At 38.9% G+C, this 23,819-nt stretch overlaps 1 protein-coding gene across 3 annotated transcripts in view; it reads left to right on the forward strand.

The window, feature by feature from the left end:
• The window catches only part of LOC124619269, a 250,941-nt gene that overhangs the window by 224,223 nt on the left and 2,899 nt on the right, over positions 1–23,819 (forward strand). For 2 of the 3 annotated variants that reach the window (XM_047145537.1, XM_047145539.1), the window contains exon 7: positions 14,206–14,430. The gene's annotated coding sequence lies outside the window, so the exon portion shown is untranslated. The remainder of the gene's footprint in view (positions 1–14,205; positions 14,431–23,819) is intronic. The other variant, XM_047145538.1, reaches the window with a different exon arrangement.

Consider the following 23,819-nt stretch of genomic DNA (forward strand, 5'->3'; position numbering starts at 1 on the left):
TTTGCAATTCGGTATGGTCCAGAGTATAAGATCTGCCATTTCCTGTTTAAATGTTTCAGTTTTGTGGGTTTAGGATGTGTTCTTAGTAAAACTAACTGATCAACTTGAAATGTTTGTGCTTTCCTGACACCTCTGTCATATTTCTGCTTTCTTTCCTTAGCTTTGTCACATAATGTTGTGTAAGCTTGTCTTACCTTTTCTTCTAAACTAACATGATTTGTTGTTGCTGTAAATTTAGGTAGAGGGTCTGCCCATTAATTTCTTTCTGTTTTATCCATAATTAATTCAGTTGGTGTGTATCCAGTAGAAATGTGAGTTAAATTGTTCACTATTTGTTCAAATGGTGCTAGGTATTCTACACATTTTGTGTGCTTCTCTGGTGTCCGTGTTCTCATAAACTGTCCAAATTCTCAAAATGTTCTTTCTACTGGGTTTCCTGCTGCGTGAAATCTTGAAATTAAAATATGTTTAACATTCTGTTCTTCAATAAAAGTCTTCCATTTTAAACTGGTAAAATATGCTGCTTTATCCGTGATCATAACTTCAGGTTTTCCTATTCTTACAAAATAATCTGTTAATAGACGTCTGGTAATAGCAGTGGTAGAAACTGAACATAAAGCATATAATTTTAAATACTTTGTGAAAACATCTAACACAGCAAGGATGTATTTTATTCCTCCACGTGCATGTGGATAGGGTCCTGCAATATCTCAAAGAATTAGCTGTAATGGCCTCTTAGGTATGATTTGGGTGCAATTCATTCATGCTTGTGTGATTAGAATATTTGGCTTTCTGACATATGATGCATTTCCTAATATTACTCAATACTCTTCGCCTTAAATTTGGAAAATAGCAATATTGTATAATTTTATCTGTACATTTCGTTACACCATAGTGTCCCCAAGTTCTGTGTGTAAATAAAATAAAATCATCAACATGAGCTTCAGGTAAGCAAACACACCAATGCTGTGATTCAGGGTTTCGTCGGTGAAGTAATACTTCTTTGTGTAATGTGTAATATTTTTCAAGATGTGGGTCTGTTCCTGCACGTAATTTATTCTTTATCTGGATCCACCTGGTATCATTGTCCTGCAATATGGCTAACTTCCTGCACATGTTTTTGTAGTAAGGTGCAAATGTGCCATCATACATGAGTAAAATTTTGAAATCTGATGTTTGTTCTGTCACATCTGAAAATTCTTTTAGGCCTTGTGGTAAACAAGATAGAGCATCGGCTATATTGTTGGATTCTCCTTTTATATATATAATATCAAAATCATATTCTTGTAGTGATGCACACCAGCGTGCAAGACGTGAATGTAATAACTTGCATGATAGCAGGAAAGAAAGAGCTTGATGATCAGTATAAAGCTTAGTACGTTTTCCCCATAGAAAGTAGCGAAACTTGCGAAATGCCCATACTATGGCAAGTGTTTTGCGCTCAGTCACTGAATATGACTTTTCGCATTCAGTGAGCGTGGGGCTAGCAAAACTTATAGGTTTGATGACTGTTTGTTCATCTTCTACATGAATTTGGAATAAAAATGCTCCGAGCCCATAGGAACTTGCATCTGTTACTAGGCAAAAGTCTGACATCATGTCAGGATGACATAACAATGGTGCATTAACTAAAGCATTCTTAATCGCTTCAAAATCTGTCTGACAGAACTCTGTCCATTTCCAAATATTATTTCTTTTGAGTAAAGATAGAAGATGTGGACTGTTAAGAAGGTGGTAGGGTACAAATTTCCTGAAGAATGAAGATGGACCAAGAAAGGCTTTGAGTTGTTTACGATTCTGTGGGGATGGAAAATTCTTTATTGCATCAATTTTTCTTGAGTCTGGATAAATGCCTTCAGTTGATATGATGTGACCAAGGAATTTGATTTCTCTCCTCCCTAATTTCGTCTTTGATAAATTGATAGTGACACCTGCGTCAGAAAATTTAGTCAGAAGTTGCTTCAAAAGATTTACATGTTCTTCCCAAGTAGTGGTGGCAATGACAATGTCGTCAACATAAACTGTGATTTGCGATAACTATTGTGGTCCAAGAACAGCATCTAAGGCTTCAATAAATACTCCAGCACTCACTCGTAGACCAAAAGGTAGAACACAAAATTGATAACTACGTCCCTCATTTACGACTGCTTTTATGGAGGTTCACCTGCCAAAATGATGAGCGGAGGTCGATATTGGTTAAATACTGTACATTATGAAATTTTAAAAGTTGTTCTTCCAAATTTATAGTTCGTGTGTTGATTGGGATTATAACTTTGTTAATTTCTCGTGTGTCCAGCACTAACCTTACACTACCATCCTCTTTATTAACTGCTAGTATCGGATTGCAATATGGTGAATGTGACCTTTCAATGATACCCCAAGCTTGCATTTTTTCAATCTTTTTCAAAACTGCGGGTTTCTTTGACCAAGGAATATTATAATATGTTCTACAGTATGTTTTGTGTGGTTTAACATCCATCTCATAAGTATAGCCTCTAATAATTCCAGGTTTCTCCACAAATACCTCAGCAAATTGCTGCAAAACTTCAAGTAATTCAAGTTGTTGTTCCTTCGTAAGATATTCAGATTCTGTGCATTTCTCATATAAATCATTAGGTTTAATTCCCTGAGATACAGCTTCATTAAAAGTTAAATCACATATGTTTGTTGCTGTTGGATACATAAAATGTAACTGTTCAAATTTACCTTGTTTACTGCTTAAGTTTTTACCCTATGTTAACTCTATTGTCAGTTGTTGTTGGTTTACGGTTAAATGACATTTCCCTTTTCCTAAATCTATGATTGCTTGATATTCATTCAAAAAGTCAATTCCTAATATGCAGTGCATAACTAATTTGTCTACTTCCAGAAAACTGTAATTGAGTGGTATATATGAAAATGTGAAGTTAATTAGCACTTGAAATTTCACATTCTTTGATTTGTTACCGGTGGCACTTATAATGTGACAATTCTGTACTGGCAATGTTTGTATGTTTATTATTTGTTTGAGTTCATTATATAAGGACATTGAAATAACACTTGCTGCTGCTCCTGTATCTAACATTACTTCCACTTCATAACTACCAATCATAACTCGTGTTATAGCCTGAATAATCTTCTTCGTCTTACTGGTACTATTAAAATCTACATCCTGATATAATTCTTTTTCTATTTTCTTACTGTCCTCATATCGGAGAAAACAAATCGTCGGTTCCGTTGCGCTCTGCTCCCTATCGACCGTAACTCGAGCGCTTAGCTCGGTCGTCGTTCGTTTTCCGGGAAATTCGGTTGTTGTTGCGGGTTGGGTTCATTGCCCAACTCAATAATATTTACATTTCTGTCACGCGTCACCCAAGTATCAGCTGTTTGGTTGTTGACATTACCTCGCGTCGCATTGGGAGTTTCGTTAGGTAGGAATTGAGGGTTGCTGTATTGCATGTGTCGTGGCGGTGGTCCATTGTGATTTCCCCATACATTATTTCGCCCATGACTGTAACTGGTATTGTCATTACTGTTATTCCTGCAATACATGTTTGGATGTTGTTTCTCTGAAAATATCCTGGATGGTACCTGTTATCCTCTCTTCTTTGATCTCTATGATTTTGGTTCCTTCTTCTGTTGTTGTTGTTTTGAATATAACTGTTATTGTTCTGATTGTAATTACTGTTCGGATAACCATTATAGTAATAATTACTGTTTCCTTGCCAATGCTGCGAGTTGCTTCTCCTAATATTGAATGGATTTGTCCTAGTGTAGCGCGAATTGTTTCTTTGAGTGTTTTGTTGTGGTGTCAGAGGCGGATTCCAATAGCCTCTGTCATTTCTGTTGTGCGTACGCGAATTGCTTGGATGGATCGGATACAATTGATTGAAATTCCTGATCTCATCTCTGCAAACAACATCCATCTCATCAACATAACTAAAAAAATTCTTTATGTTGTCCTCGGACACTCCTATTAATTTATCACGGTAAGGAAATGGTAAGTGGCTTTTAAGTGTTCTAATTATATCTGGTAAATCTGCTGGTTTTGTCCAATATAATGTTTTGTCTAGGTAGCGTTCGAAGTATTGACGTAAAGTCTCTTTCTTCGGGTTGTAAATTTCTGGATTGTATACTTCTCGTTTTAAACTTTGCTGTTCTGTGATCGACCAGAATTCCTCAAGAAATGCTTGTTCAAACTGTTCAAATGTTTAACATCGTCTTTTCATTGCTGCTCCCCACTTAGCTGCTCTTCCACGTAACAAATTTGTAACATATCGAATTTTATTGGCTTCTAACCAATGTCTCAGGAAAATACCATCAAAAGAGCGGATGAAAACAATCGGATGCACTTTGTCTTTCTCATCACATGAAAATGTCTGAAAGTATCCATGTCGTACTAATGTTTCATCAGCTACTCCCGATGGTATTATGGGTCCTGCATTTTGTGTCAACCTGTGCATAGTATGTGGTGATGTCTGATAGTAATTTTGATCTTGTGGTAGCATTGAAAATGGTTCATTGGGATTTGTATCACTCATTGGTAATTCTATTTTCGGCTGTGTGCTGGGTCTAGCATTATTATGATTCTCATTTATGTTTTGGTTGCCTGTTATGGGTTTTGGTATCACTGACGAACTTGGTATTACATTTTCTTTAAGTTTACGTACCTCTTTCTGAATATTATCTGTTTCTCCCTTTACTTGTTCCTTTGTCTTATCTAAAATGATCTGTGTCATTGTCTCACACTTCTCATCTAAATAATCATCACATAATTTGCATTCATGTACAAGTTTCTCTGCTAGAGTTGTGCCATTCTTTAAAGATGCTACATCTGCTCTGTCTTCAAGTTCTTCTAAATTTTCCTGTAAGGATTTCTGCTCCAATGTTACATCATTTAATCTGTCTGAAAGGTCTGTAATCGTCAGGTCTAAGTGTTCTTGGTTTGTTTTTACGGAATTGTGTGACTGTCGTAATTCGTCAACTTGGGTACTGGTTTTCTGTTGTTCAAAAACTACTGTTAACAATTTCTCATTACATCATTGTAAGTCTGTTTTTGTCTCGTCACTGAATTCCACAAATACCTTTTATTGTCTCGTAACCTTGTCTGATAAGTCAGTAAATTTCCTTTCAAGACTACTGCTGGTTTCTGTCAAGTCAGCAATTTGTCTCGATTGTTTTTCAGAATTTTGTTTTATGTCCCGTGTCAGTTCATCGAATTTAGTGTCAAATTTCCCAATGTCACGTTTTAAATTGTCGTCTAAAGCATCAAATCTTTTGTCTAAAGTGTCAGTTTTCTGTTTTGGTCACCAAGTAACTTCAGAATCTGGTTGAGCATGTCAGAGTCCTGTGTCTTAGTTTCGTCATTTTTTCGTGACTGATTGATGTCTGGTTCTGAAGTTGACATTGTGAATGTCATGTTTTGTCGCGTAGTACTCACTCTCCATTCGCCTGTATATCTTTAAATATAGGGGTTGTTGTCTTAATCGAACCGGTAAAATTATGTCTTGAACATCCTCACGATTATGTTCAATTTTCATTTGACTGTCGGACATGTTTTGCAATGTGTCACTTTCACTAAGCTCGTCCGCGGGAACAATTTCTACGCGTCTAGCGTCCATCTTGCGATTTTCGTAATTAATTGCAAATAAAATTTTCCAGTGGCAAAAAAAAAAATTTAAATATGATATGTTGAAATCTGAAATTTCTCTTATGGAAATGGATATTTCTATATGATTTCTAATTAGAAATTAAATTATTAAACTGGTACTGAAATTTCCATCTCACAAATAAATGACTGTGAATATGCTCTTCACTTATCCTTTGCAATAATAGTAGTAAATCAATTTTAACTACAATTTGAAAAAATAATTTCGAAATAAATGGATCGGAATAAAGGGAGTACAGATGGCTGCTTGAAACTGGAAAAAATGTAAATTTCTGTACTCACCAATTTTTTTTTTTCTTCACTCTTATGATGCAAATGTAGCGTCAAATATACAGTTTTCAATCCAAAATTTTTCTTTCGCGTCCGTGCAAATTATTTTATGGAACGTTACCCTTTTCCTTTCTTTTTTTTTTTTTTTTTTTACCAAATTAATTTCCTCAGCATCAAAATGAAAATTAACACAAATTAATAACAGGGAAACCAATATTGTTGTAAATTTCATGCATGTAACATTACAATTGAAATGAACGGGACTTAGTCCAAATTCATTTTCTGATGCTATTAAGTGGTTAAAATTAGATAAAATGTCCAAAATTTATAATAACTGCACTTGTATCAAATGTGAAGATAGCAAGTCCTGTCACCAAGACGCCAATTGTAGTGTACCCTTCTCCTCGGGGTTCTGCCGTGAAAAATAGAAAATCTGATTGTGTTTGGAATTTTGGTGGTTTCAGTTACGGATAGGGCGGACTTCGTATTATTGATTGAGATCGTGCTGTAATTTGACCGTGCATAGCAGACCGGGTCGGCAACACTACAAAAAGCGACTGTACGGAAATAGCATCAGAAACTAATTGAAATTTACCTTATAATCTTGTTAGACACGCAGTATTAATTACAGTGTAGTCTTCATGGCTGTCCTCCTAATTTCTCTTGTAGGACGACCCGTCTTTCACTTTTCTCCGTCTGTTGAAAACTTCTTCAAGTTGCCACTGTCATGATCAGTTTACAAATTTGATGATAACTCCCTCGAATCACTATTGAAACAACCTCGCTTTGTAATGTAATTTTAATTTTAATTTCCACCCAAAAGCACATTCAACACATCGCTGAAAAATACACGTCCTTCGTATCAAGACAAGAGAGAGAGTCCTCAATTAGTTCTTAAAAACAAAAACCTACGCAAAACTATAAAGACGGACAAAATTATTTATAAAAATCGGTCGCTGGCGCAGCTCTCTTCTGCGTGCGCGATCGTAAATTATATCTTTGTATTGGCGGAGGCGCGGAAGTCAAAGTACCATTACACTATGTCTGCAATGATAATGTCCGAGAGGACAGATTTATCGCTTCCTCAGCCTCGCAGGGTCGTAGAGCCACATCACGTCTGCCGAGTCGGTTTACGGGTCATTTGCAGCAGGACGAGTACACGACGTGGATAGTGGGACAATGTAGGGGGCACAAGATCACGTCTGTTAATTTCTTACTTTTCTGATCTGTGACATGACTTTTGAGGTCTCTGGAATGTCACGACACGGCAATTGTCGTCGCGGCTTCCCTTGACGTGGACGCTGTGAGAGATGTGTCGGTAGCAGTGTGTCTGACAAGGACAGTGGTCACAGGAGTGAAACCGCATCATTTTTCCATAAAAGTCCCCATTCTGAGCACACTTGAAGATACACGCACCAACATGTGGAGGTCGAGAGGAGGAAGAAGCATTGCAAGATAACATTTGTGGTACTCGTTCAAGCCTGACACCTGGCGCAATAGTACGAGGTGGCCTCAAGTACATAACAAGATTACGTCTGTTAATTTCTTACTTTTCTGACCTGTGACATGACTTTTGAGGTCTCTGGAACATCTTCTGACAACATAATGCGCAAACCGAATCACCTCAATCCAGAGGGCGGTCAGCTGTTGCCGTGGCCAGTGAGTTCTCCGCACCTCTAGTCTGTTTCATAAATTTGGCCACAGGCCGCTGAGAGAATATTGTGCCACCACTGTGACTGATGACCTCTGGCACAGAGTATATGTAAGAATAAAATATAAGAATTAATATAAGGACTGATATAAGAACGAAATATAAGAATGTGGGCATTTAAAAGGATTGTAACGCCTGAAAATATTGTACACACATATACTATATAATAAATGCATGACACTTATTGTGAAACACAGTCATAATTTTACAATTAGTATAATGCCCTTGTATACTTAACTTGATAAGAAACATCATGTAGTAATCTTCTATGGACATGGGTAGATAAATGTAAAATAAATAAAATAAATAAATAAAAGCAGTAATTGGGTTTTGAACGTGGGGCACAAAACTGAGAGGCTGCATCACTAGCCATTGTGACACCATTTCACCTGAGATTACTGTGCTCTAAAAGACACACACGTAAAGTAGCTAAAAAACTTTGACTGTTGTTTTCCCGAATAAGCTTAGACATGTGTTAGCTTATTTTGACTCCTCTTGCACTGTGCAAAGTTTAAGTTACAGCACTCGGCATTTTCTCCTCATTGAGCCAGCTCGATGTACGGCCAGGTCAGAGTCGAGCCGCTGATGCTACCTGAGGTGGCGCCTCCCTACTAAATGTATTCCCTCAAATCACCTAAAATATAATAGTGTATGTTCTTACTATACTGCAGACCCACAATAAGAAAAGTGGTATTTGTTTTCATTCCTGATGTTGCAGTTTTAATGGCCAGATTCCTGATGTTGCAGTTTTAATGGAAAGCAGTGTAATTTCCCAGACGAGTGAAGATACAAAGTGAGAAGCTCGTCTTACTTTCACATTTCTTACAATAATCAAACTATTCGAGCAAATCAGATCTCTGTAAAGTCATTTCTACATCTGCAATCTGCAAGACACCTTATAGTTTGCAGTGGAAGGTACCTCCGCTACCACTGTCACTGCAGAAGAAGTTATCAAAAAGTTTCTGTTCGAGGGCACTGTTGTAGTGTATATGCGACACAGCACATGTCCGACGGTGATATATGAGCTCTGATGTGTAGGGACAGCTTAGTGAGGCATTCGTGTCTTCCTGACACGTGTGCGGAAAAAGTGTGCCGTGGCAATATTAGTACCAAATGTGTCCAAACTGGACCAATGTGCTGCTGTTCTTTTCTCAGCTGCTGAAGGACAAACACCAGTCAGAGAACAGAGAATGTGTTTCGGGCAGCACATCTGTTGAAAACCACAGTTCAGGAATCGTACACCAACTTCCGTGCCTGTGACAGTTTGACACGAGACGCCAGCTGATCTAGGAGGTTGGCTTCACCCATTAGAGATAAATGGGAGACACTCGAGCACCTGCCCTTCAGTCCCAATTTCTCCCTGTTCGATTATCCTGCCGGCGGTACCTTAAAAAAGTCCCCGAAGGGTCGACAATTCCTGCCGGACGAAGGTGTGCGGCAGGCAGTTACGGACTTCTCTGCGAGCAGGACACGGTGTTCTTCCGAGCAGGTGCCTTCGACTTGGTGTGTAGGTGGGAGGATTGCCTCAGTGCTCACAGCCATTTTGCGCGATTGCAATCCCAGACTGTACGGCCTTCGAATGGGAACTTTTTGATTGCCCTTTATAATTAATGTTTGTCAGAATGTCTATACACAAATAGTACCAAGGAATACATTTCACTGTGAGTACTTCACTTACAAAAAAGGAAAAATCGATAATTTGTCCTTGTACTCCTCCACGTAGTAGGTGAATATGGATTGGGGCTAAGAAATGGAAGAGGAAGCCACCTGGTAGAATTTTTCACAGAGCATAACTTAATCATAGCTAACACTTGGTTCAAGAATCATGAAAGAAGGTTGTATACATGGAAGAACCCTGGAGATACTAAAAGGTTTCAGATAGATTATATAAAGGTAAGACACAATTTAAAACCTGGTTCCTAAATCTCAAAGACATTTCCAGGGGCAGATGTGGACTCTGAGCACAATCTATTGGTTATGAACTGTAGATTAAAACTGAAGAAACTGCAAAAAAGATGGGAATTTAAGGAGATGGGACCTGGATAAACTGAAAGAACCGGAGGTTGTACAGAGTTTCAGGGAGAGCATAAGGGAACAATTGACAGGAATGGGGGAAAGAAATACAGTAGAAGAAGAATGGGTAGCTTTGAGAGATGACATAGAGAAGGCAGCAGGGGATCAAGTAGGTGAAAAGCCGAGGGCTAGTAGAAATCCTTGGATAACAGAAGAAATATTGAATTTAATTGATGACAGGAGAAAATATAAAAACGCAGTAAGTGAAGCAGGCAAAAAGGAATACAAACGTCTCAAAAATGAGATCGACAGGAAGTGCAAAATGGCTAAGCAGGGATGGCTAGAGGACAAATGTAAGGATGTAGAGGCTTGTCTCACGAAGGGTAAGATAGATACTGCCTACAGGAAAATTAAAGATACCTTTGGAGAAAAGAGAACGACTTGTATGAATATCGAGAGCTCAGATGGAAACCCAGTTCTAAGCAAAGAAGGGAAAGCAGGAAGGTGGAAGGAGTATATAGAGGGTCTATACAGGGGCGATGTTCGTGAGGACAATATTATGGAAATGGAAGAGGATGTTGATGAAGATGAAATGGGAGATACGATACTGCACGAAGTGTTTGACAGAGCACTGAAAGACCTGAGTCGAAACAAGGCCCCGGGAGTAGACAACATTCTATTAGTGGATGCATATTCAATAAAGTGAGGAAACGTCAAATTTCACCTGTAAAAGGTACAGGAAATTTAAATAACAGTGCTGCAGACGCTATTCCAAAGGGTGTAGTACAATTTTCGACAGAGTCATCGAGTTCATCGAGGATGATGATGCTGTGTCAAAGATGAGTTTCCCAGTGGATTTAGAAATACTTGCCTATATGATTGTTTCACGTGCATATGGTAACTGTGGGCACTGTACAGTGACAGTGACCGTATTAGCATTTTAAGTAATTGATAATAATAAAGTGTAAAGTTTGTAAGTACGCTGTTCAGTTCAAGACTTCTGCTCTCCACGGGAAGATGTATGAGGTGAATACAAGATTGAGTTGTGGCATGAGATGCTTAGGTGTAGGCAGAGAAGGCACAAATCTGTTTTGTGGCTTGATGAACTTGCCTGCCGGCCGGTGTGGCCGAGCAGTTCTAGGCGCTTCAGTCGGGAACCGCGCAACTGCTACGGTCGCAGGTTCGAATCCTGCCTCGGGCATGGATGTGTGTGATGTCCTTAGGTTAGTTAGGCTTAAGTAGTTCTAAGTTCTAGGCGACTGATGACCTCAGCTGTTAAGTCCCATAGTGCTCAGAGCCATTTGAACCATTTTTGAACTTGCCTGCACTAGTATCTAGGATCAGTGATTACAACAGAACACTTTTCAGTACTCTTGGAGTTGAGTGCAAGGATATGAAAGCAGCTATTGAGGAAGCTGTAGACATTAACAATGAAGGGGAAAAAGACATTGTGAGTCTCTTGTGACGAAACCTGGATGAAAAGGGGCAATACACTACATCGTGGTGTAACATGTCATTAGTGTAGATACAGGGAAAATCTTAGTCTTCCAAGTAATGAGCAAGTATTGCTCTCAGTGTGACACAAGAAAGAACAATGATGGCAGTGAAGAAGAAAGGTGGCAGCAGGAGCACAAGAAAGTATGCAGCAAGAAACTTGGGGCTAAGTGGTGGAATGGAAGCAGCGGGGACAAAACTAATATTCCAGAGGTCAGTTGAAAAATATGGTGTTAGTTATGTGAAGTTTCTAGGTAATGGACCTTCCAGTGCTTTTAAGACTGTTTGAGAGAGCAATTGTTATGGCTCACAAAAACTAAATTTGAAAACCTGGACTGTGTGTGGCATATTCAAAAGTGAATGGGGGGTAGACTACTCTAATTGAAGAAAGAAATGAAAGGCAAGAAATTAGAAGGAAGTTCACACTTACAAAAAACCCATCGGGGGTAACTTCGTAGTGTGGAAACAATGTGCAAGTCGTGTGGGCAAATTCTTTCATAGACTTTCCACAGATGGTGATCCTCAACATTCCCTTTGTGACATATAGTGATGCAAATATCTTCAGGCAGAAGCCAGTGGAAAGCCATACACTAACAAACATCGTTTGCCACTTGCTGTTTTAGATGCTATAAAACTAACTTTCAGGTATCTAGCCAATCCTGAACTGCTGAAAAAATGTGTACACGGGAAAACACAGAATGTAAATGAGAACTAGAATCACCTTGTTTGGATGCGTTGTCCAAAAACACTATTTGTATCCTCAATTGTTGTGAACATCCCTTCATGTGACGTCTGTCTAGCATTCGATAGTAGAAATGCAGGTAAGGTTAAGCGCATGCAGAGACCGGCCTTCCATCCAGGTGCATTCACACTCGAGACGCACACAAGCATTGATGAAGCATTACTGGAGAAAGCTCAGGCAGCAGAAAGAAAAATGCAAAATTTGAAGTATCAACAATGTAGAAAAAGACAGATTGCGATTCGCCTTAAAGAAGACACGACACGTAAGTTGCAGACAGGCCCACCCAACCGCCCCCCCCCCCCTCCCCCCCCCTCCCACACACACACACACACACACACACACACACACACACACACACACACACACACACACACACAGCGAGATGCTGCAGTCGGCAGTCATGTGTGCATGAGACGTGCCTGCTACTCCAGGAAGACGAGGAAGAAAAAAAAGATTCAGGACATGGGCATCATTAGTCACTAGATGTACACCAATATTGTCAAAAATTTAAATAAAAAGTTTAAATGTCAATTGCCATAAACTGACTTTTCTTAGCTATAATGTACCTTTTTCTCAGGAACTGTAAAAGCTAACATTCTGATATTTGCTGTAGTTCTTAAGATTACTGAATAATCCTGCTCAGCAGTTTTCCATTATATTTTCTCTGAGAAAAGTTCTCCTTTAAAATTTGAGAAATATAGAGCAGTCCCTGGTAACACAAAACTGAAAAATTAATTTCAAAGCAACTACGACCTTAAACAAAAATCGGTTCCACACACTTATGTAGATGTAAACTGTGAAATTCCACTTTTATTGCTCGAGTAGTTTACGAGAAAAGGTTATAGAAATAATGGTTCAAAATGGTTCAAATAGCTCTGAGCACTATGGGACTTAACATCTGAGGTCATCAGTCCCCTAGAAATTAGAACTACTTAAACCTAACTAACCTAAGCACATCACACACATCCATGCCCGAGGCAGGATTCGAACCTGCGACCATAGCAGTCACGCGGTTCCGGACTGAAGCGCCTAGAACCGTATGGCCACTGCGGCCGGCTAAACAGTGGTAATTGAAAAATAAAATCCTTATAAGATGTTTGTCATCATGCATTGTCAACCAAAAACTGCACAGAATATCAAGCATTATGTTGTACATAATAGCCTCAAGTTTAGTATTTTAGCTGTCATATTGTTGGAGATACATATGTGAAAGTACAAGAACACATTTTGCCCTATGCCTGTCCTTAGAGAGTATCATTTTCTTATTAGTACTCTCCACATTCAGGAAGACCTTCAGGGTTTGATGATGATCATTCAGATGCTTGAATCCACAATGATCCAGGTTGGTGTTCTTGAGGACTGCCAAATGTGATGAACTATGATCATTTCACCATCATATGATATTTGCATGCAGGGGGGAAGGTTCAAAAATTGGCTGCATGGATACCACATGGTCCAAGCCAAAATCACAAAAATCAGTGGGTAGCCATATGTGCGTCTCTGCTTATTTATCGTCCACTGGCTCGTGAACAACACTGACCATTCCTATCCTGTATCGTGACTAGTGGTGAGAAAAGGTTCCTTTATGATAACGTAAGGAAAAGAAATGAGGCTGAGCCCAAATTAAGCAGCAACTCCCTGCGTAAAGACCTGTGCACATCCACAAAAAATAATTTTATGCATCTGGTGGAACGGCAACGGAGGGGTGTACTTCCCCGAGGTGTAACAGTCACTGCTGACGATAACTGTCAAAAACTGACACATCTTGCAGATGTAATCTGAGAACAGTGACCAGGAAGATGGGGTCAAGTGATGCTGCTCCACAATAATGCATGCCTGCATTCTGCTAGACTGACAGGAATTGGATTGGGAAGTCACACCACACCCATCTGATCTTGCACCCTCAGTTTTCACCTTTTCTACTCTCTATCAAACAACTTTAAAGGAAATTCATTTCTGGATGAAAATGTGCTTCAAACATGGCTCAACAAGTTCTTTGCCTCAAAACCAAATGATTTCTACTGCTGCAGAACTGAAATGTTACCCCAGACGTTGTAAATAGTGATGGAGAACATATTATTGACGACTAAAGACTGTTATGTGTGTCTTTTGTGTTTATTAAACTTATGGAAAAATGCTACGAACTTATGCACTAAACCGATACATTGTATTGGAGTTTAATTGCTTTTACTTTAAGATATTCATAATTTTTTGATTTCCATCAAAGATTCTCTGTTTTGCTGGCAACAACTGGAAGTAAAATCCATTACAATTTTCTCTACCAGCTTGTCCCCAAATAAACGACAGCACAATCGTGGTTTGTTTCAGATTGGACGTGACAGATTGCAGAACACTCGGCGGGGCCCTGTTCTCCTACCTCGTCGGGCTGCCGCGACTTCACACGCTTCGAATGGAAAATATGGCTTTTGCGAGGCTGCAACCGGGTGTGAGCAGCATCCTCGAATTGTCAGGTGTGCGCTGCCTGACATTCGATTATTCCGTTGTCGCTGGAGTTCCGTTTGAAAAGTTTCCAGAAAAGCTCGTCAATCTCAGGTAACAAAAGATCTACACCTGTTAGATTACCCTGCAATTCACACTGTGTGTTTGGCAATGGGTTCCTAAATATAGAGCATACCAAGAAGTGGTACAGAATGGGACAGTGCTTTAATGCCACTGCTTATCAGTATGACATCCTGAAGACACATTCCAGTTGGAAACTGCTGTCTTCCAGCCACATATTTGAGCCATCATATCCCTGTACAGTTTTTACCCACCGTACTTCCCTCCAATAACAAACTGACAATTTGTTTGTGTCCCAGGTTGGGACCTACTGACAAATCCTTTCTTTTAATCAAGTTGTGCCATAAATATTTTTCTTCCCCAGTTTCTGTCTACTTTCTCCTTGGGTATTCGATTTACCCATCTAATCTACAGCATTCTTTTGCACCATCTTATTCCAAAAACTTCTATTCTTTTCTTATCTGAACTGTTTATTTTACATGTTTCACATTTATATGAGGCTTTACTCCAGCCAGAAAAGACTTCCTGTGCTCTTTTTCAGAAGTGATTTTCTTCATATTTTCACTTGCTGCTTCACGTCTTCTCTACTTTAACCAGCATCATTTATTTTGCTGCTCAAATAGCAAAACTCATTCACTCATTTAGTATCTCATTTCTGAATCTGATTCTCTCAGTACTGCCTGATTTAATTTGACTACATGCCATTACCCTCATTTTACTTTTGTTGATGTTCATCTTATAATCTCTTTCCAAGACAGTAGCCATCCTGTTAAACTGCTTTTCCGAGTCATATGGTCCCTCTGACAGGATTATAATGTCAGCAGCAAACCTTTTCTCTGTCAGAATTAAAATGTCGCCAACAAACTTCAAACAGAAAACAACACAACTAAGAAATTAACAGGAAAGCTACACCTTAATAACATCATATTCGTATAAATGATTGACAGGTAGATAATAAAATGAAATTAAATTAAAGCATCGTCAGTAGAGCTCATAAAGGGAGCAGCACAGTACTGATCAATGAAGAGCAATATATAGAAAAAAAATCAAAGATTTCATCTGTGGTGTCACCGCCAGACACCACACTTGCTAGGTGGTAGCTTAAATCGGTCGCGGTCCATTTAGTACAAGTCGGACCCGCGTGTCGCCACTGTGTGATCACAGACCTAGCGCCACCACAAGGCAGGTCTCGAGATACGATATAGCACTCGCCCCAGTTGTACGGACGACATTGCTAGCGACAATACGGATGAAGCCTTCCTCTCATTTGCCGAGAGCCAGTTAGAATAGCCTTCTGCTGAGTCCATGGCTACGACCTAGCAAGGCGCCATTAGCCTTACCTAGTTTGAGAGTTATCGTATAAATGTCTCAAGAAGAACGCTGTATTCATTAAAGAATAAAAGTTAAGTATAAAGCAGCTACGTACTTTTCTTGCTACCATTCAATAGTTATCCTGTTCCAGACTTGACGCCGGTCGGCGTGTGTGTACGCGTGCCTTTCTTTCGGCTCCCTTCCCAGTGTGGCGTAGCAAGCTTGTTACGCCACATCATCATCTCCTTGAACAATATCAGAAAACTGAAATCCAATCCAGCAGCACATTTCCTGACACACATAACAAACAATTTCAAAGACATCAAACACATACTCACAGGTAAACAAAAACAACACATCACACAATAGAACCCAAAATCTCCAACACTGAGGCTGACCTGAGGTTCACAAACCCCTTATTCCAGTGAGGGCCATTATCAACTTGATGAATGCACTACCTACCATGTGGCAAAACACACGAAAAAATTGTAACACAGCAATATGAAATGAAGAGCAGCAGAACAGTGAAACACACAACTGAGTGCATAACACAAATAAAAGACTTACACATATCACAAACAGCACCTCTCATAATTTTCAACAAAGAGAATATGTACAACTTGATACCCAGTGCAGACACAATAAAACTAATTGAAGAAAATCTACTGACATTTAACAAACTACCGGCAGAAATGAAAAGACCAAAACCCTTCAAGCAATCACATCCAAAAATTACTTCCAGTTTGAAAAGGAATTTTACTTACAAAAAGATGGCCTTCCAGTGTGATCGTCAGTATCAGAAACATTGGCAAACATATTTATCAGCCACATAGAAAACACATTCTTTGATAAAAACATCATAAGGAAATGACACATAATTGTTTACTGGTACAGGTGGCAGGGGTAAAATACAGGGAACGAAAGGCTATTTACAATTTGTACAGAAACCAGATGGCAGTTATAAGAGTCGAGGGACATGAAAGGGAAGCAGTAGTTGGGAAGGGATTGAGACAGGGTTGTAGCCTCTCCCCGATGTTGTTCAATCTGTATATTGAGCAAGCAGTGAAGGAAACAAAAGAAAAATTCGGAGTAGGTATTAAAATTCACGGAGAAGAAATAAAAACTTTGCTGTCTCTGATAGAATTACAATGACATCGGCAAACCTCAAAGGACTTGGAAGAGCAGTTGAACGGAATGGACAGTGCCTTGAAAGGAGGATATAAGATGAACATCAACAAAAGCAAAACGAGGATAATGGAATGTAGTTGAATTAAGTCGGGTTATGTTGAAGGAATTAGATTAGGAAGTGAGACACTTAAAGTAGTAAATGAGTTTTGCTATTTGAGGGGCAAAATAACTACATTTTATATCTTCTCTACTTCCACCATCAGCAGACTGGCAATGGCAAGGAAAGCATTTCTGAAGAAGAGAAATTCGTTAACATCAAGTATTGGTTTAAGTGTCAGGAAGTCGTTTATAAATAGTTTGTACAAGAAGAGAATAGAAGCTTTCGAAATGTGGTGCTACAGAAGAATGCTGAAGATTAGATCGGTAGATCACATAACTAATGATGAAGTATTGAACAGAATTAAGGAGAAGAGGAGTTTGTGGCACAACTTGACCAGAAGAAGGGATCGGTTAGTAGGACATGTTCTGAGGCATCAAGGGATCACAAATTTAGCATTGGAGGGCAGCGTGGAGGGTAAAAATCGTAGAGGGAGACCAAGAGATGAACACACTTAGCAGATTCAGAAGGATGTAGGTTGCAGTAGGTACTGGGAGATGAAGAAGCTTGCACAGGATAGAGTAGCATGGAGAGCTGCATCAAACCAGTGTCTGGACTGAAGACCACAACAACAGCAACAAATCTGTGGATGTCATAATCTGTAGGGTGAATGAACCAACAGAGTAAATAGATAAACTTCATACAGACATAAACAGCATGAAAATAAATAAATAAATAAATAAATTCAATTCACCATGGAAAAAGAAACACAAAATCAAATACATTTCGTGGATATAACAATAAAGAGAGACAGCAGTAGGCAAACATTTGACATATTCAGAAAGCGAAGAGCCACAGATACAATTACACATGCTTCAACCAACTATCAGTAAAATAAAAAATTATCAGCCCTATGACATATACCACTCAGCCAAGAAAACCATGAAAAAGAATTACAACCATACAACTAATTGCCAAACAATGTTTATAAAATCCATATAGTGCAAAAGACTCAACCCCAAAATCAAAATATAACTAAAGAAAAATGAAAACAAGCAGAGAACACAAACACTTAAAAATGCCATAGACACTACAACACACAAAGAAACACAAACTAACAGACATAACTAACAGAAAGAAATGGCGCAATTTAATATACACACAGAATAACAAATACACTAGAGAAACAGGGATTACACATTGCTTATGGAATGAGATACCCATTCCTGTCACATTTACAAACAACAACAGACAAACCAGATATATACCAAGGAGTGTACCACCGAGACTGTATGCTCTTCCTAAAGTGCATAAAGAAGGTCTGCCTTTACGGCCTATAGTCAGTAATATTGACGCACCCACATATGATTTAGCCAAACATCTAGCTTCTTTGTTGAGACCATTTGTTGGCAAATGTTCACACCATATACGGAACTCTGCTGATTTTATTAATAGACTGGGGGCTCTCCACTTAAGGCGGGGTAGGACGTCAGACTTGGAGCAGGAGAGGCACCACAGGACATTTTATTTTCTGCTGTCTATACTTTTACAAATAAAGTCATAAAACTTTGTCAGCATGACCAGGAAGGATTCAGTATTCACAATCATAGCAGTGGAAGTGCAAAAATATAACAAAATGATTTTTTTTTTTAGGTATGAAATTTCATCATTTTTTCGCTTACTGTTGGCTGCATTTGTTGCTGTAGGTACATTTTTCTTCACAAGTAAGAGAGATTCTTTGATGAATTTTGCACAGCATACAAACCATACTTACAGGTGTATGAAACTCTAGAATTTTCCAAATCTATTAAAAGCTGTGGTAAAAATTGAGATAATTAACTACAAAATCTAATTTTTTTTCTAAACATAAAGTATAAAACATAACAGCTCATTCATTTTTTCAAAAATTAAATAGATTCTAGAGTTTCAGACAGCTGTAAGTACGGTTTGTATGCTGTGCAAAATTCATCGAACAGTCTCTCTTACTTATGAAGAAAAGTGTACCTATAGCAACAAATGCAGCCAATAGTAAGTGGAAAAATGATGAAATTTCACATGTAAAAAAAATTATTTTGTCATGTTTTTTAACTTCCGCTGCTACGAGTGTGAATCCTGAATCCTTCCTGGTCGTGCTGACAAAGTTTTATGAATTTACTTGTAAAAGTATAGACAGTGGAAATTAAAATGTCCTGTGGTGCCTCTCCTGCTCAAAGTCGGCTCGTTTGACGTCCTACCCCCTTTAAGTAGTTCAGATCTTCTAGTGAGTTTTGATGTAATTTCCCTTTTCACAAAAGTACCTCTTGCAGATTCCTTGATTCTAATTGGTCAACAGTTTGAATCAGACATTATGTTGAAACAAAGCAGTACTCTTTCCTCAACTTATTTTATGTTTAACCAGGAATATTATGAACAGTCTGACGGTGTCACCATGGGCAGCCCTCTGTCTCCTCTGGTGGCTAACCTCCTTATGGAGGATTTTGAGGAGAGAGCACTTGAATCAGCGGTCTGTAAATGAACTGTTTTTTGGAGCTATGTCGATGACACTTTCATAGTGTGGCCCCACAGAGAAGAAAAGTTAATGGAGTTTTTTCATCATCTTAACTCCATCCATGAGAATATTCGATTTACTATGGAACTAGAGAAAGATGGCTGCCTTCCATTCCTGGATGTTTTGGTTAAACAGAAGAGCGACGGCACTGTGGGACATTCTGTCTATCGGAAGCCCACTCACACTGATTTGTATTTGCATTTATCAAGTTGCCATCACCCATCCCAGACTGTGAGTGTACTTAAAACCCTTGTACACAGGGCACACACGGTGTCGGATGCAGAGAATTTGCCTATGGAACTGGCACATTTGAGGATGGTGTTCAGAGACAATGGGTGCTTGACCCGGCAAATTAACAGGGCGTTCTCAACTAGAGCCAGGAACCGGGAAGTGGATAAAGAGGAGAACGTCCCAGCCAAGTCCCTAGCTTTTCTTCCCTTTGTCGGAAATATCTCCTTCAAGATAGCAAGGATTCTTAATCATTTTCATGTGAAAGTGGTTTTTTGTCCGCCTTCTACGATTTCGGATTTGCTGGGATGGATGGATGAAGGATGATTTGTCACTGCGGAAGGCGGGAATTTACATAATACCATGTTAATGTGGTATGGCCTAAATATGTTAATGTGGTATGGCCTAAATAGGACAGACAATGCGTACAGTGGAAGAGTGTTGTACAGAACAACAACGATGCACTCACCTACTGCAAGCCAGTAAGTCCGCAGTTGCGGAACATTGTATTTCTAATGGACATTCAATGGAGTACTACAAAACTTCGATTTTGGCCACTGCAAAAACTTTTTGGACTCCATTATCAAAGAATCAGTGGAAATACGCATTGCGGGAAATCTAATGAACCGTGACAGTGGTTACCAATTGAATAATGCATGGAATCCCATTGTCTCCGAAATTTGCTCGAGACGAAGACCCCAGAAGAGTTCGATAGCTGCGGCCAGTGACAATACCCACGGCAGCTGAGTATTGCAATTCCACCAGCAAGGGCGCTGCCACTGGGAGGTGTGGCCCTATCTGTCTCTGCGACTGCAACGCATGCGCAGCATTACTATCAGTGCACTATATAAGATGGAGTTGAGAACGTCTTTGTCAGTCCTCGTTCGGCTCACCTGAAGATGGTTGGCAGTTGTACAGTCGAAATATCGTGCAGTGAAGTTTATGACGACTGGCTGCAAGCCCGAAATCTTTTTGAACACAGGAATATACTAGTTAGAATGCCAAGAACATGAACCAGTATATCTGGTGATGACAGGTGGGAATTTCAAAACAAGGTGGCGGTGGTGGTTGTTGGGATGTTTAAGGGGGACTAAACAGCTAAGGTCATCAGTCCCCCTCAAAACAAGGTATAAAGAACTTGTAAGAAGTTGGAAATATAAGAATAGCAATTCTACCTCTGCTGGATACCTGATAAAACAAGGGCATGAACTATCCAACATGGAACAGGACATGAAAATTATTAAGGTGAACAACTACAACAAAAAAACTCCAGACATTACAGGGAAACTTTCATATACAAAGAGTCCTTGCAATGAATAAGGAAGTACTTAATGAGAAAATCAATAAAAGCAGTTACTCACAGATCAGTCATTAAAACAATAACAGAGATGTGGAACATCTCTCTCTCTCTCTCTCTCTCTCTCTCTCTCTCTCTCTCTCTCTCTCACACACACACACACACACACACACACACACACACACACACACACAACAAATGAAAAATATCAAGCCATACACACAACATAAACAAAAGACGAAAGATAAGCACACAGCGACAATTGGCATTACCCGTGGTAAACACCACATGGTGAACACATAGTGAAAGTGCAAGTGAGTTGTTGCAATAAAGGTGGGTGAAAAAATAACAGAAATCCGCCATCTGGATTATGGGGAACAAGCGAACACATCTCCAGGACCACACATATGGACTAGCATCAATGGAAATCATAAGTAACACCAAATGATAATTTAACCTCATGAAACTAGTGCTATAAATGTTGTTTCTAATCGGAAAAACAAGAGAAAAACATAAGAAAACATAACATAGTAACATATTTGGACTACTACCTAATGCATTTTTATCATAGATATAAAAACAAATATGTATTTCAGGCCACTAAAGATGCTTCATAAATGAAAGAAGTGAAACGCATATGGCAAAAAACAAACTGCCTTTCATTTAGTTGCAAAGACAAAACGTACCTCCAAGAAAAAATATTTCTTATCGCTGAACTTCAAAACCCTTTCCAAATTTTTTGTCCATATCTGTCACAGCTTCCCAACATTTCCACTGAATAATATTATGATAGCTGCAACCGTGTTTCACTCCCTTCTCAGCTGCTACCACCTTCATTTTATCTGCATCTTTTTCCACTCACATGAAGCATATGATACCACCTGGTGTCACTGTAACTCGATCCCATGGCTCTGATTTCAAGCTTCGGGAATCTGTGAGTCCAGTGGCTACACATACTCCTTTTTTTTTTTTCTTTTATGATGTCTTGAGGCCTTCAGCTGCCATTCTCTTTATTTCCTGTACGATTGTACAATTTCGGCCTTAGGCCATTTTCAAGTATTTTTATGCATGATTTTTTAGTAGCAGATTATGTCATTCACATCGTTGTTCCTGTGACATCATGTTATGCTCATAAAATAAATCCAATGTGTTCATGCTATTTTAGGAGCATGTTACTTTTGAGCAGTTACATTACATAACATTTTTATTGGTCCTTTTGATCATTTGTTGTACAAGGTATACTGTACAATATTGGACAGATCATTGTGATTTACAATACATGTTTTTAAATCATATAACAGTATTTAAATTGTTTTAGCCTTCATATTATTACAACTGAAGGTTCAGCTTCCATACATTATATTTAACGCAAATAATTATCTTTTTTCTTTTTAGGTATTTGGCAATAAATTTTTATGTTTCAAGATATTCATTTATACTATAATAACATTTTTGCAATAGATATTATGGACAGCAGTTTTAAATCTTGAAATGTCTTTTATTGTTTTAATGTTTGTAGGTAGCTTATTGTATAGTCTTGTTTCCTTTTGCAACTACTTGAAAGTAACACACTCCTAAAATAGTGTGAACACTTCGGATTTATTTTATGAACGTAACGTAATGTCATAGAAGCAATGACTCATATGACATAATCTGCTACTAAAAAATCATCCATTAAATACTTGAAAACGGCTGCTGGTAAACCTTTTGGGATGTGAGGTCGTGGTCTGAGAAACTCTTCTGTTCCTGACGTTTTGTCCAGGACTGTGCTGGACATCTTCAGAGGCAGTCCTCTGCCGAGTCTTGCCGACTGACTGGTCGGACGTCCGAGAGCGACATATATACTGTAGGAAAGGGGGCGTGGTCGAAGTAACACGTGATTAGCAGAGATAATCCTTGTCAAAGATAAAACTTAACTATCGATTGTCATCTTGTCAAAGATAAAGTTGTCTAGCGATTCTGCAGAGCTACTGTCCATATGTCACTAAGTTTCATTGCCTCCTCTTCTCTGTTAAAATCATCCTGATGCTTATAAATTTCAATGGCTTCTCTACATAACTGTGGATAATAATTTGACGTTGTAAATAAAATTTCTGTTTCAGAAAACTTCACTTCGTGGTTTCCTGACTGAAGAGCATGCTCTGCCGATAGGAAAAATAGAGAAATCAGCTATAGCAGAGACTTTTGTGCTCTTTTAGCCATGTATTTACACTCCTCTTGGTAGTTCCAATATAAACTTTACCACATGTACACAGAATTTTGTATACACCACATGTCAACACAGGAGGGTGTTTATCCTTCGCAGATTGCAGCACTTGACTTATTTTCTTTGTTGGTGTAAAGACCGGTCTGATGTCATGTTTCTGTAAAATCTTACCAATCTGATCTGTTACTTTTTTAATAATACCTGATAATGGCCTAAAGCCAAAATTGTACAATCGTACAGGAAATAAAAAGAATGACAGCCAAAGGCTACAAGAAATCTTTCAAAAAATTGCACTGAAAATTATAGACTCCTTATATGATGACTTTTGCTTGTGGTACGGCTATGAGTCCGTGGCCTTAGCTGAACGTCAACTTCAAGGTGTCGTACAGAGAGCCCATTCTTGGGACCTGTAGCACGGCTCCCAGTTTTCCTCCAATAAAGCACATATCATACATTTTTGTTGCCACAACACGGTCTGTGCAAATCGAAAGCTCTACTTAGAAATCCAGTGCCGTGAGATACATTGACCTTCTTCTGGGCTCCTATTATAATAGACACTGTTACACCATACCTGTCAGCTTAAAACAAGTTGGATGCAGAATCTCAA

This window comes from Schistocerca americana, chromosome 6 (assembly GCF_021461395.2).
Source record: "Schistocerca americana isolate TAMUIC-IGC-003095 chromosome 6, iqSchAmer2.1, whole genome shotgun sequence".
In the NCBI taxonomy this organism is placed as follows: Eukaryota; Metazoa; Arthropoda; class Insecta; order Orthoptera; family Acrididae; genus Schistocerca; species Schistocerca americana.